This window comes from Petromyzon marinus, unplaced genomic scaffold, assembly GCF_048934315.1.
Source record: "Petromyzon marinus isolate PM22_M1 ecotype Great Lakes invasive population unplaced genomic scaffold, UKy_Petmar_22M1.pri1.0 PM_G_Scaffold_37, whole genome shotgun sequence".
Taxonomy (NCBI): Eukaryota; Metazoa; Chordata; class Hyperoartia; order Petromyzontiformes; family Petromyzontidae; genus Petromyzon; species Petromyzon marinus.
In genome coordinates, this window is record NW_027422950.1 from 2,108,149 (window position 1) to 2,119,128 (window position 10,980).

Consider the following 10,980-nt stretch of genomic DNA (forward strand, 5'->3'; position numbering starts at 1 on the left):
GGCGACTGCCTCCAACTGCCCAGTAGTGTCCTTCACGAGCCTCCTCCACAGAGGCCGATCTTGACACCGCTGGTGCCAGTCATCGGCAAGTCCACTCAGCTCCACGTCCTTCTGTACCACATCACTCCATCTCTTCTCCAGTCCATGCCGCGCCCGTTCAGCCCACTCGATCCGGCCGAACAAAAGCTGTTTCGGCATGCGGTGGCTGGGCATGCGGGCTACATGACTCAGCCAGCCCAGCATACAGACACACACACAGACAGACACACACATACACAGAGAAGTGATTAAGACCAAAACCTCCTCCTCACTAACCTCATCCAACAACACTGCTCAGCATCCCACTCTGTCTGTGTGTCTCTGTCTGTCTCTCTGTCAGTCTCTCTGTCTGTTTCTCTGTCTGTCTGTATCTGTCTCACTGTGTCTCTCTGTTTCCTCGTGTCTCTGCTTCCCCATGTCTACCCGTATCTCCCCGTTATCTCCCCGCGTCTCACCGAATCTCCTCGTGTGTCCCCAATCCCGTAGCCACCACCACCACCACCACCGCCACCACCACCACCGCCGCCACCGCCGCCACCACCGCCACCACCACCAATGCCACCACCACCACCGCCGCCACCACCACCATCACCACCACCCCATCCACCTCCCGCTCCTCCCCACCCTCGTCCGCGGTGTCTACGGGAGACGAGGCGACGCTCCCCGCCAGCGGCAGCAGTATCTACCCCATCAGCTTGACGGTGGCCATGACGGTGCTGACGGTGCTGGTGCTGCTCCCCTTGCTGATGTGCACCGTGCGGGGCAGACGGAACGCCGGCGAGCGTCCCGGTGAGCGGCGGTGGCGTTGCGGTGGCTACGTAGATGTGGACTGCCTCGCTTGGTACACGGGAGGGCGTGGGTTGGATCCAGACCCTGACGACGCCTGCTGCTGCTGTATATTTAGAGTTTGCGGTGTCTCTCATAATCATCATCAGCATCACAATGGCTGAGATGTGGACTGCCTCGCTTGGTCCACAGGAGGGCGTGGGCTACTTCCCCGCCCCTGACACCTGTGTATTTGGAGTTTGCGGTGTCTCCCTCATCATCATCATCGTCATCACGGTGGCTATGAGATGTTAACTACCTCGCCTGGATCATCTACATCATTAGACCTCCTTTGCCAGTACCAAAAAGGGGAAAAACCGTATTATTACCTCGCCTGGTACGCAGGAGGTCGTGGGTCTTATCCCGACCCTGACACTTCCTGCGTCTCTACGCATTCAGAGCCATTTGGCTGCTGCTCTATATTTGCCACCCGACGATGATGATGACGATGATGATGATGATGACGACGATGATAATGATGATGACGACGATGACAACGATGATGACGATGATGATGACGATGACAACGATGACGATGATGATGATGATGACGATAACGATGATGATGACGACGATGATAACGATGATGATGACGACGATGATAATGACTATGATGACGATGATGACGATAATGATGACGATGATGACGATAAGCCACTGAGTTGAGCTGTCACTTGTGGTAGCCGGTGTAGCTTCTACTAAACAAGTGACGTAGTAGCACAGCGGGGGGCTTACCCGGTAAGATACACAAAATATTTGTGTCTATATATTTATTTTTATTGATTTGTTAACCTTTGCTATACCTGGCATGTGCCGACGGCGCGTGTCGTGTTTGCGTGTCGTGTTTGCGTGACGTGTCTGCGTGTCGTGTCTGCGTGTCGTGTTAGCGTGACGTGTTAGCGTGTCGTGTCTGCGTGTCGTGTCAGCGTGACATGTTAGCGTGTCGTGTCTGCGTGTCGTGTCTGCGTGACGTGTTAGCGTGTCGTGTCTGCGTGTCGTGTCTGCGTGTCGTGTCTGCTTGTCATGTTTGCGTGACGTGTTAGCGTGTCGTGTCTGCGTGTCGTGTTTGCATGTTGTGTTTGCTGTTGTAACGTTCTGACCCCCGTACCCCCGACCGTACATTTGTGGATTCCTCCTCCTCCTGCTGCTACATGAACACAATATTCCCGTTGTGTCCAAAGTCGAATTTGTTTTTGTGTTAAGTGGCGTCAATATATAAACGCTGTGTCGTAAAACCCGCCACCACCTGACGCAGCCAATTAGTCAGGTTTAGTGTCACGTAAACAAAACGTGCCAATTAGTTACTAGTTTATAGTGTACTGTACAGTGTAGTGTATAGTGTAGTGGACAGTGCAGTGTACTGTACAGTGTTGTGTGTAGTGTAGTGTACAGTGTGGTGTGTAGTGTACAGTGTAGTATGCTTGTTCAGTACGAACCGGTAGTGTGTTGTAAAGTAAACCCACGACAACCTTCACAATTCAAGTACCTGGTGACACCTCACCCCTAATTACGACCACCACCGGCATCATCATCATCATCATCGGGCCTGATGATGATGATGCTGCTGCTGGCTGTTGTTTCGAGTTCTGTGCCTTGTGAGTTTTTCTCCCCACCCTGCGTGATCTTCTCGTTCCCCGGCGAACGAGCGAGGGGGGAACGCTCCAGGCCTGGTCCCGAAGCCTGATATTGTCTCTGCCGAGTGCAGGTAGCCACCGCCGCTGCCGCCACCACCACCGACACCACCGCCGCCACCGCCGCTGCCACCGCCGCCGCCACCACCGCGGTGGAGCAGAAATCGGAACTTTAGGACCTCGTCCCCGCCCCCGGTTGACACCGCCGGATGAAAGCCGCTCCCCAAGTCGTCGCCACACCAATCACACCGCGCGGTGGCTAGGAGATGCCGACCACCTCGCCTGGCACGCGGGAGGTCGTGGGTTCCATCCCGACCCCTGACGATGCCTGCCGCCGCTGTATATTTCTGAGTTTGACCCATAGACTCATCACACAGAGACCCATAGACTCATCACACAGAGATCCATAAACTCATCACACAGAGACCCATAGACTCATCACACAGAGACCCACAGACTCACCACACAGAGACCCATAGACTCACACAGAGACCCATAGACTCATCACACAGAGACCCATAGACTCACCACACAGAGACCCACAAACTCATCACACGGAGACCCATAGACTCACACAGAGACCCATAGACTCATCACACAGAGACCCATAGACTCACCACACAGAGACCCACAGACTCATCACACGGAGACCCATAGACTCACCACACAGAGACCCATAGACTCACCACACAGAGACCCAGACTCACCACGCAGAGACCCATAGACTCACCACACACAGAGACCCATAGACTCACCACACAGAGACCCACAGACTCACCACACAGAGACCCACAGACTCACCACACAGAGACCCATAGACTCATCACACAGAGACCCACAGACTCACCACACAGAGACCCAAAGACTCACCAGACTCGCACAACTTTATCGATGGCCCGGTGGGTGGTGGTGGGTGGTGGTGGTGAGGCTGTGCGTGCGTTGTTGGGGCGCATTCCACGATGAATCTTCCAGAACGATCCGAGAGAGTCGACAGAGAATCGTCGTCCGTTCGACTCGCCCCCACCCAGGGGGGTGGGGGGTGGGGGCGCTTTGTGCGTCACGGTTCTATTTGACGTCGCCACGTGCCCCAGCGTTGGTTGTGGGTCACGTGGGCTGTCGTGACCTCGTCCCCTCTCTCCCTGCCTGCCTGCCCCCAGACTGAAGGGGGCCTGGCAGCTGTTTCGTTGTTTGCTGGAGAAATCGCGGTAGTGGTGGTGCTGGTGGTGACGATAATAAAGGTGGCGAGTTCACTTACCTGGGCTGGAACTCCTCCTCCTCCTCTTTACAGGTGGATGCGTGATGTTGTGCACGGGACTTGAACTAAAAACGAAACGTTTTATTTTTTACCGGGTAAGGCCCTCGTTGAGATGCGGCGTAGCTCTTTCAGAAGGCCTTGACCTGACCGTTACAAATGATAGCTCTAGCAATTCAGTTTATTATCATCGTCGTCGTCATCATCACGTGGACCTTTAGAGCAGTTGACAAATACTCGACAACTCACGTTTCTCAAATGTGGAGGGGAAAACCAGAGGGCCTGGAAAAAAATCCACGCGACAAAAGGGACAGAGACAAAGTCTATACAGCAGCAGCAGCAGCGGGCATTAGGGTCGGCATGGAACCCACAACACCCAGACCCAGGGCTTGAACCCAGGGTCTCAGTGTCTCTGACACGGCCATTATGACCCCACTGAGAGAGACACCCAGACCCAGGGCTTGAACCCAGGGTCTCAGTGTCTCTGACACGGCCATTATGAACCCACTGAGAGAGAGACACCCAGACCCAGGGCTTGAACCCAGGGTCTCAGTGTCTCTGACACGGCCATTATCAACCCACTGAGAGAGACACCCAGACCCAGGGCTTGAACCCAGGGTGTCAGTGTCTCTGACACGGCCATTATGAACCCACTGAGAGAGACACCCAGACCCAGGGCTTGAACCCAGGGTCTCAGTGTCTCTGACACGGCCATTATGACCCCACTGAGAGAGACACCCAGACCCAGGGCTTGAACCCAGGGTGTCATTGTCTCTGACACGGCCGTTATGAACCCACTGAGAGAGAGAGACACCCAGACCCAGGGCTTGAACCCAGGATGTCAGTGCCTCTGACACGGCCATTATGCACCCACTGAGAGAGAGAAACACCCAGACCCAGGGCTAGAACCCAGACTCTCAGTGTCTCCGACACGGCCATTATGAACCCACTGAGAGAGAGAGACACCCAGACCCAGGGCTTTACCTCAGGGTCTCAGTGTCTCTGACACAGCCATTATGAACCCTACTGAGAGAGAGACACCCAGACCCAGGGCTTGAACCCAGGGTCTCAGTGTCTCTGATACGGCCGTTATGAACCCACTGAGAGAGAGAGACACCCAGACCCAGGGCTTGAACCCAGGGTCTCAGTGTCTCTGACACGGCCATTATGAACCCACTGAGAGAGAGACACCCAGACCCAGGGCTAGAACCCAGACTCTCAGTGTCTCCGACACGGCCATTATGAACCCACTGAGAGAGAGACACCCAGACCCAGGGCTTGAACCCAGGGTCTCAGTGTCTCTGACATGGCCATTATGAACCCACTGAGAGAGAGAGACACCCAGACCCAGGGCTTGAACCCAGGGTGTCAGTGTCTCTGACACGGCCGTTATGAACCCACTGAGAGAGAGACACCCAGACCCAGGGCTTGAACCCAGGGTGTCAGTGTCAATGACACGGCCGTTATGAACCCACTGAGAGAGAGACACCCAGACCCAGGGCTTGAACCCAGGGTGTCAGTGTCTCTGACACGGCCATTATGAACCCACTGAGAGAGAGAGACACCCAGACCCAGGGCTTGAACCCAGGGTCTCAGTGTCTCTGACACGGCCATTATGAACCCACTCAGAGAGACACCCAGACCCACGGCTTGAACCCAGGGTCTCAGTGTCTCTGACACGGCCATTATGAACCCACTGAGAGAGAGACACCCAGACCCAGGGCTTGAACCCACGGTCTCAGTGTCTCTGACACGGCCATATTGAACCCACTGAGAGAGAGAGACACCCAGAACCAGGGCTTGAACCCAGGGTCTCAGTGTCTCTGATACGGCCATTATGAACCCACATGAGAGAGTGACACCCAGACCCAGGGCTTGAACCCAGGGTGTCAGTGTCTCTGACACGGCCATTATGAACCCACTGAGAGAGACACCCAGACCCAGGGCTTGAACCCAGGGTGTCAGTGTCTCTGACATGGCCATTATGAACCCACTGAGAGAGAGCCACCCAGACCCAGGGCTTGAACCCAGGGTCTCAGTGTCTCTGACACGGCCATTATGAACCCACTGAGAGAGACACCCAGACCCAGGGCTTGAACCCAGGGTCTCAGTGTCTCTGACACGGCCATTATGAACCCACTGAGAGAGAGACACCCAGACCCAGGGCTTGAACCCAGGGTGTCAGTGTCTCTGACACGGCCATTATGAACCCACTGAGAGACACCCAGACCCAGGGCTTGAACCCAGGGTGTCAGTGTCTCTGACACGGCCATTATGAACCCACTGAGAGAGACACCCAGACCCAGGGCTTGAACCCAGGGTGTCAGTGTCTCTGACACGGCCATTATGAACCCACTGACTGATGTATTTATTAGAGATTTTTTACATCTCTCATCAATGAGCTCCCAAAGTCAAAACACCAAAAACTCCCCCAACAACACCAAACACAACAACAACAACGCTTTGTTTTACTCATCCCGACAAACACACGCCTGTCTCTGCGTGTGTCTATGTGTGTGTCTGTGTGTGTTTACGTGTTTGTGTCTGTGTGTCTGTATCGGTGTGTGCGTGTCTCTGCGTGTGTCTGTGTGTCTGTGTCTCTGCGTGTGTCTATGTGTCTGTTTCGGTGTGTGTCTGTATCGGTATGTCTTTGTCTCTGCGTGGGTCTGTGTGTGTCTATTGGTGTGTGCGTGTGTGTCTATGTGTCTCTGCGTGTTTGTGTGTCTGTGTGTGTCTGTCTCTTTTTAAGAAGGGGGACCGCACAGACTGTAACAACTACAGGGGCATCTCACTCCTCAGTGTGCCGGGAAAGGTCCTGGCAAGGATTATTCAGCATCGCATTGCCAGGCACGCTGAGGAGAGGCTTGCAGAGCCCCAATGCGGTTTCAGGATAGGGCGGTCCTGCACAGATGCCATATTTTCTGTCCGTCTGCTACAGCAGAGGTGTAGGGAATTCCAACAAGACCTACATCTCTGCTTTATTGGCCTGGTCAAGGCCTATGATACCATCAGTAGGCCTGGGCTCTGGGTCGTTCTTCGTGCTTTTGGAGTACCTGACCCTCTGCTCACGATTATTAAGGACCTTCATGATGGTGCGCGGGCCCGGGTAAAACTACGTGACCGGGAGTCAGAGCCATTCCCTGTACAACTTGGGGTGCGACAGGGATGTCCTCTGGCTCCCACATTATTTAACATCTATTTTGACCACGTAGTTCGTGAAGCCTTCAATAGCTGTACCGGGGGAATCTCCATATGGTACAGATATAATGGGAGGCTGATCGATGCCCGGGTGCGGTCAAGGGATGGCTCCCTATTGCTCAACCACGTTATGTATGCTGATGATTTGGTAATAGCTGCTCAGTCAGAGGAGGAGTTGGAGACGCTGCTGCTGAGACTGGAGCGTGCCACTAAGAGGTGGGGCCTTACCATCAGCCCCACCAAAACTAAGCACCTGCCTGGGTATTTTGTACCATCGGACACTCCACCCCCACAACTCCCGATCGGTGATAGGGCAGTTGTGGAGAGAGTGGAGAGTTTCCCATACCTGGGCAGTGTGCTTATGACTGGCTCCAGTTTAACAGCAGAGGTCTCACTCCGAATCAGTTGAGCAGCAATATCTTTTCATCGGTTGCGTAACGCTGTGTGGAAGCTACCTGGTCTGTCGCTCCGCACTAAGCTTCAGGTCTTCTCGGTCACGGTCATTCCCTCCCTTCTCTACGCTTGCGAAACGTGGACACCCCCAATGGAACATCTTCGCCGGTTAAAAACATTTAGGCTGGCCTGCCTACGGTCCATCCTGGGTTTAACCAGACTGGATTGTGTGAGGAGCTCACAAATCCTTGAAAGATCTGGGCAAGGTCCCATCGGTGAGCTCCTCCGGCGGGCAAGGCAGCGATGCCTGGGTCATGTAGCCCGCATGCCCAGCCACCGCATGCCGAAACAGCTTTTGTTCAGCCGGATTGAGGGGGCAAAGCGGGCGTGGCACGGGCTAGAGAAGAGATGGAGTGATGTGGTACAGGAGGACGTAGAGCTGAGTGGACTTGCCGATGACTGGTACCAGCGGTGTCAAGATCGGCCTCTGTGGAGGAGGCTCGTGAAGGATGCTACTGGGCAGTTGGAGGTAGTCGCCCTCCAACAACAACGGAGGGCGGAGGAGCGACGCTCACAACAACGAGCGGAGCGCCGGGTGGCTAAAGCACAGCAGGTTGGCACAGTAGGGGGCACAGGTGGTGCATCAGCCAGTCATCTCAGTCGACCCGTGGCACCTGGGTCTGCCCCGTGACCTCCTGCCAGCGGGCGTTCGACACTTCACGTGGCCTCAGGGTGCACATAGCCTGGCACAAGCGTCGTGGTGACGTCACTGCCACTTAGTGGCGAATGGCGGTTGTTGTTGTTGTTGTCTGTCTCGAGCGGAGCGCCGGGTGGCTAAAGCACAGCAGATTGGCACAGTAGGGGGCACAGGTGGTGCACCAGCCAGTCATCTCAGGCATCTTAGTCAGTCGACACGTGGCACCTGGGTCTGCCCCGTGACCTCCTGCCCACGGGCGTTCGACACTTCACGTGGCCTCAAGGTGCACATGGCCTGGCACAAGGGTCATGGTGACGTCACCGCCACTTAGTGGCGAATGGCGGTTGTTGTTGTTGTGTGTGACTGTGTGTCTGTATCGGTGTGTGTCTGTGTCTCTGCATGTGTCTGTGTGTGTGTCTGTATCGGTGTGTGCGTGTCTGTCTATGTGCCTCTGCGTGTTTTTGTGTCTCTGCGTGCGTGTCTATGTGTGTCTGTCTTTACGTGTGTGTCTGTGTGTCTCTGTGTGTCTGTGTGTCTGTTTCTGCGTGTGTGTCTATGTGTCTGCGTGTGTGTGTCTATGTGTCTGCGTGTGTGTTTATGTGTCTGCGGGTGTCTGTGTCTCTGCGTGTGTGTCTACGTGTGTCTGTCTCTGCGTGTGTGTGTCTGTCTCTGCGTGTGTGTGTCTATGTGTCTCTGTGTGTGTGTCTGTCTCTGCTTATGTATGTCTATGTGTCTCTGCATGTGTGTCTGTCTCTGCGTGTGTGTGTCTGTGTCTCTGCGTATGTGTCTGTCTCTGCGTGTGTATGTCTGTGTCTCTGCATGTGTGTCTGTCTCTGCGCGTGTGTGTCTATGTGTCTCTGCATGTGTGTCTGTCTCTGCGTGTGTGTGTCTATGTGTCTCTGCGTATGTGTCTGTCTCTGCGTGTGTATGTCTGTGTCTCTGCATGTGTGTGTCTGTCTCTGCGTATGTGTGTCTGTCTCTGTGTGTGTATGTCTATGTGTCTCTGCATGTGTGTGTCTGTCTCTGCGTGTGTATGTCTATGTGTCTCTGCATGTGTGTGTGTGTCTCTGCGCGTGTGTGTCACTGTGTCTGTGTGACTACCAAGTTGTCCTTATTTTCGTTGCCTTCTGATACGCCCAGCAGAGACACTCGCTACACACACTCACCGTGCCGCACACAGACAAAGATCCCCCGTGTAGCCTTAACAGACTGTAGGGGCAAGTGCGGTTAGCGAGCAGCACCTATGAAGGCCGGCATGGCACACGAGGGGGTGGGTGGCCAACGCCACGCCCGACCGCCTTTGTCTCCCCAGTGGCGATGTTTACACACCGCACCAGGTACTCATTTGAGGCGGAGTCGACCTAGGGGAGGCCCTGGACCGGTTCAGATAATCGTCACCGGTGTTGGACGTGAGTGGGAATCGAACTTGGGTCGCCAGGATCGTGGGGCAGCGTAGCGCTGACCGCTACCCTTCAGCTCTCCACACACGTCATCGGTCACACACAGAACCGCAGAGGAGGGCGAGAAGGATCCCAAGCGTGCGACACTCAGAACCACAAGTGGCAGAGACTCGGCCGAGAGAGTGGAGAGAGAGAGAGAGAGTAGAGAGAGAGTGGAGAGAGAGAGAGTGGAGAGCGAGTGGAGAGAGAGACAGTGGAGAGAGAGAGAGAGAGTGGAGAGAGAGAGGTTGGAGAGAGAGAGTGGAGAGAGAGAGAGTGGAGAGAGAGAGTGTGGAGAGAGAGTGGAGAGAGAGTGGAGAGAGAGAGTGGAGAGAGAGAGGTTGGAGAGAGAGAGTGGAGAGAGAGTGGAGAGAGAGAGAGTGTGGAGAGAGAGAGTGGAGAGAGAGAGAGTGGAGAGAGAGAGAGTGGAGAGAGAGAGTGGAGAGAGAGTGGCGAGAGTGGAGAGAGAGAGTGGAGAGAGTGGAGAGAGAGAGTGTGGAGAGAGAGAGAGTGGAGAGAGTGGAGAGAGAGAGAGTGGAGAGAGAGAGTGGAGAGAGTGGAGAGAGAGAGTGGAGAGAGTGGAGAGAGAGAGTGTGGAGAGAGAGAGTGGAGAGAGAGAGAGTGGAGAGTGGAGAGAGAGTGGAGAGAGAGAGAGTGGAGAGAGAGAGTGGAGAGAGAGTGGAGAGAGAGAGAGTGGAGAGAGTGGAGAGAGAGGGATAGTGGAGAGAGAGTGGAGAGAGAGAGTAGAGAGTGGAGAGAGAGTGGAGAGAGAGAGTGGAGAGAGAGAGAGAGTGGAGAGAGACTTTTTAGGACTTTATTTCCACTGAAAGATAAACAACAGAAACATTACCGGAAAAAAACATCTAAACTGAAAATCAATAAAACATCAAACTCTTAACAGCTCTATGTGTACTCTTTGGTTCTATTCGGTAAAGTCACCACGTAAGTAAAAAGATAAAACAACAAAAATCACGACGTTTCGGCCACAACGCAAGTAGCCTTCTTCAGGTGAAGGAACAGAACTGAAATACAGATGGCACCGGGATAGAGGCCGTGGAAACGAGGCGGTGCACGGACATCTCCGTGTGCAGCAAAGTTGTTCAGGGGTTTTTCAATTTGATAAACAATCAAATGTTCTGACATCAGAATGCGACGTGAACAAAATATATTTTTCTCCCGTACATTTTCAAAACGAAATGGCGTCGACATGTCAAACACCTGAATGAGTTTTTTTCTTCAAGGATTCTGTTGTCGGTTTTCATTGAAGTGTAATGACAGGGTGACACCTGCTGACATCACAGGGTGACACCTGCTGACATCACAGGGTGACACCTGCTGACATCACAGGGTGACACCTGCTGACATCACAGGGTGACACCTGCTGACATCACAGGGTGACACCTGCTGACATCACAGGGTGACACCTGCTGACATCACAGGGTGACACCTGCTGACATCACAGGGTGACACCTGCTGACATCACAGGGTGACACCTGGTGACATGAC

At 54.1% G+C, this 10,980-nt stretch overlaps 1 long non-coding RNA gene across 1 annotated transcript; it reads left to right on the top strand.

The window, feature by feature from the left end:
* Window positions 1–534: 534 nt before the first annotated feature.
* On the top strand, window positions 535–3,749 carry LOC142915927 (uncharacterized). The gene is made up of 2 exons (XR_012936162.1): window positions 535–828; window positions 2,570–3,749. It is a non-coding gene; the product is annotated as an uncharacterized LOC142915927 (long non-coding RNA).
* Window positions 3,750–10,980: the final 7,231 nt, after the last annotated feature.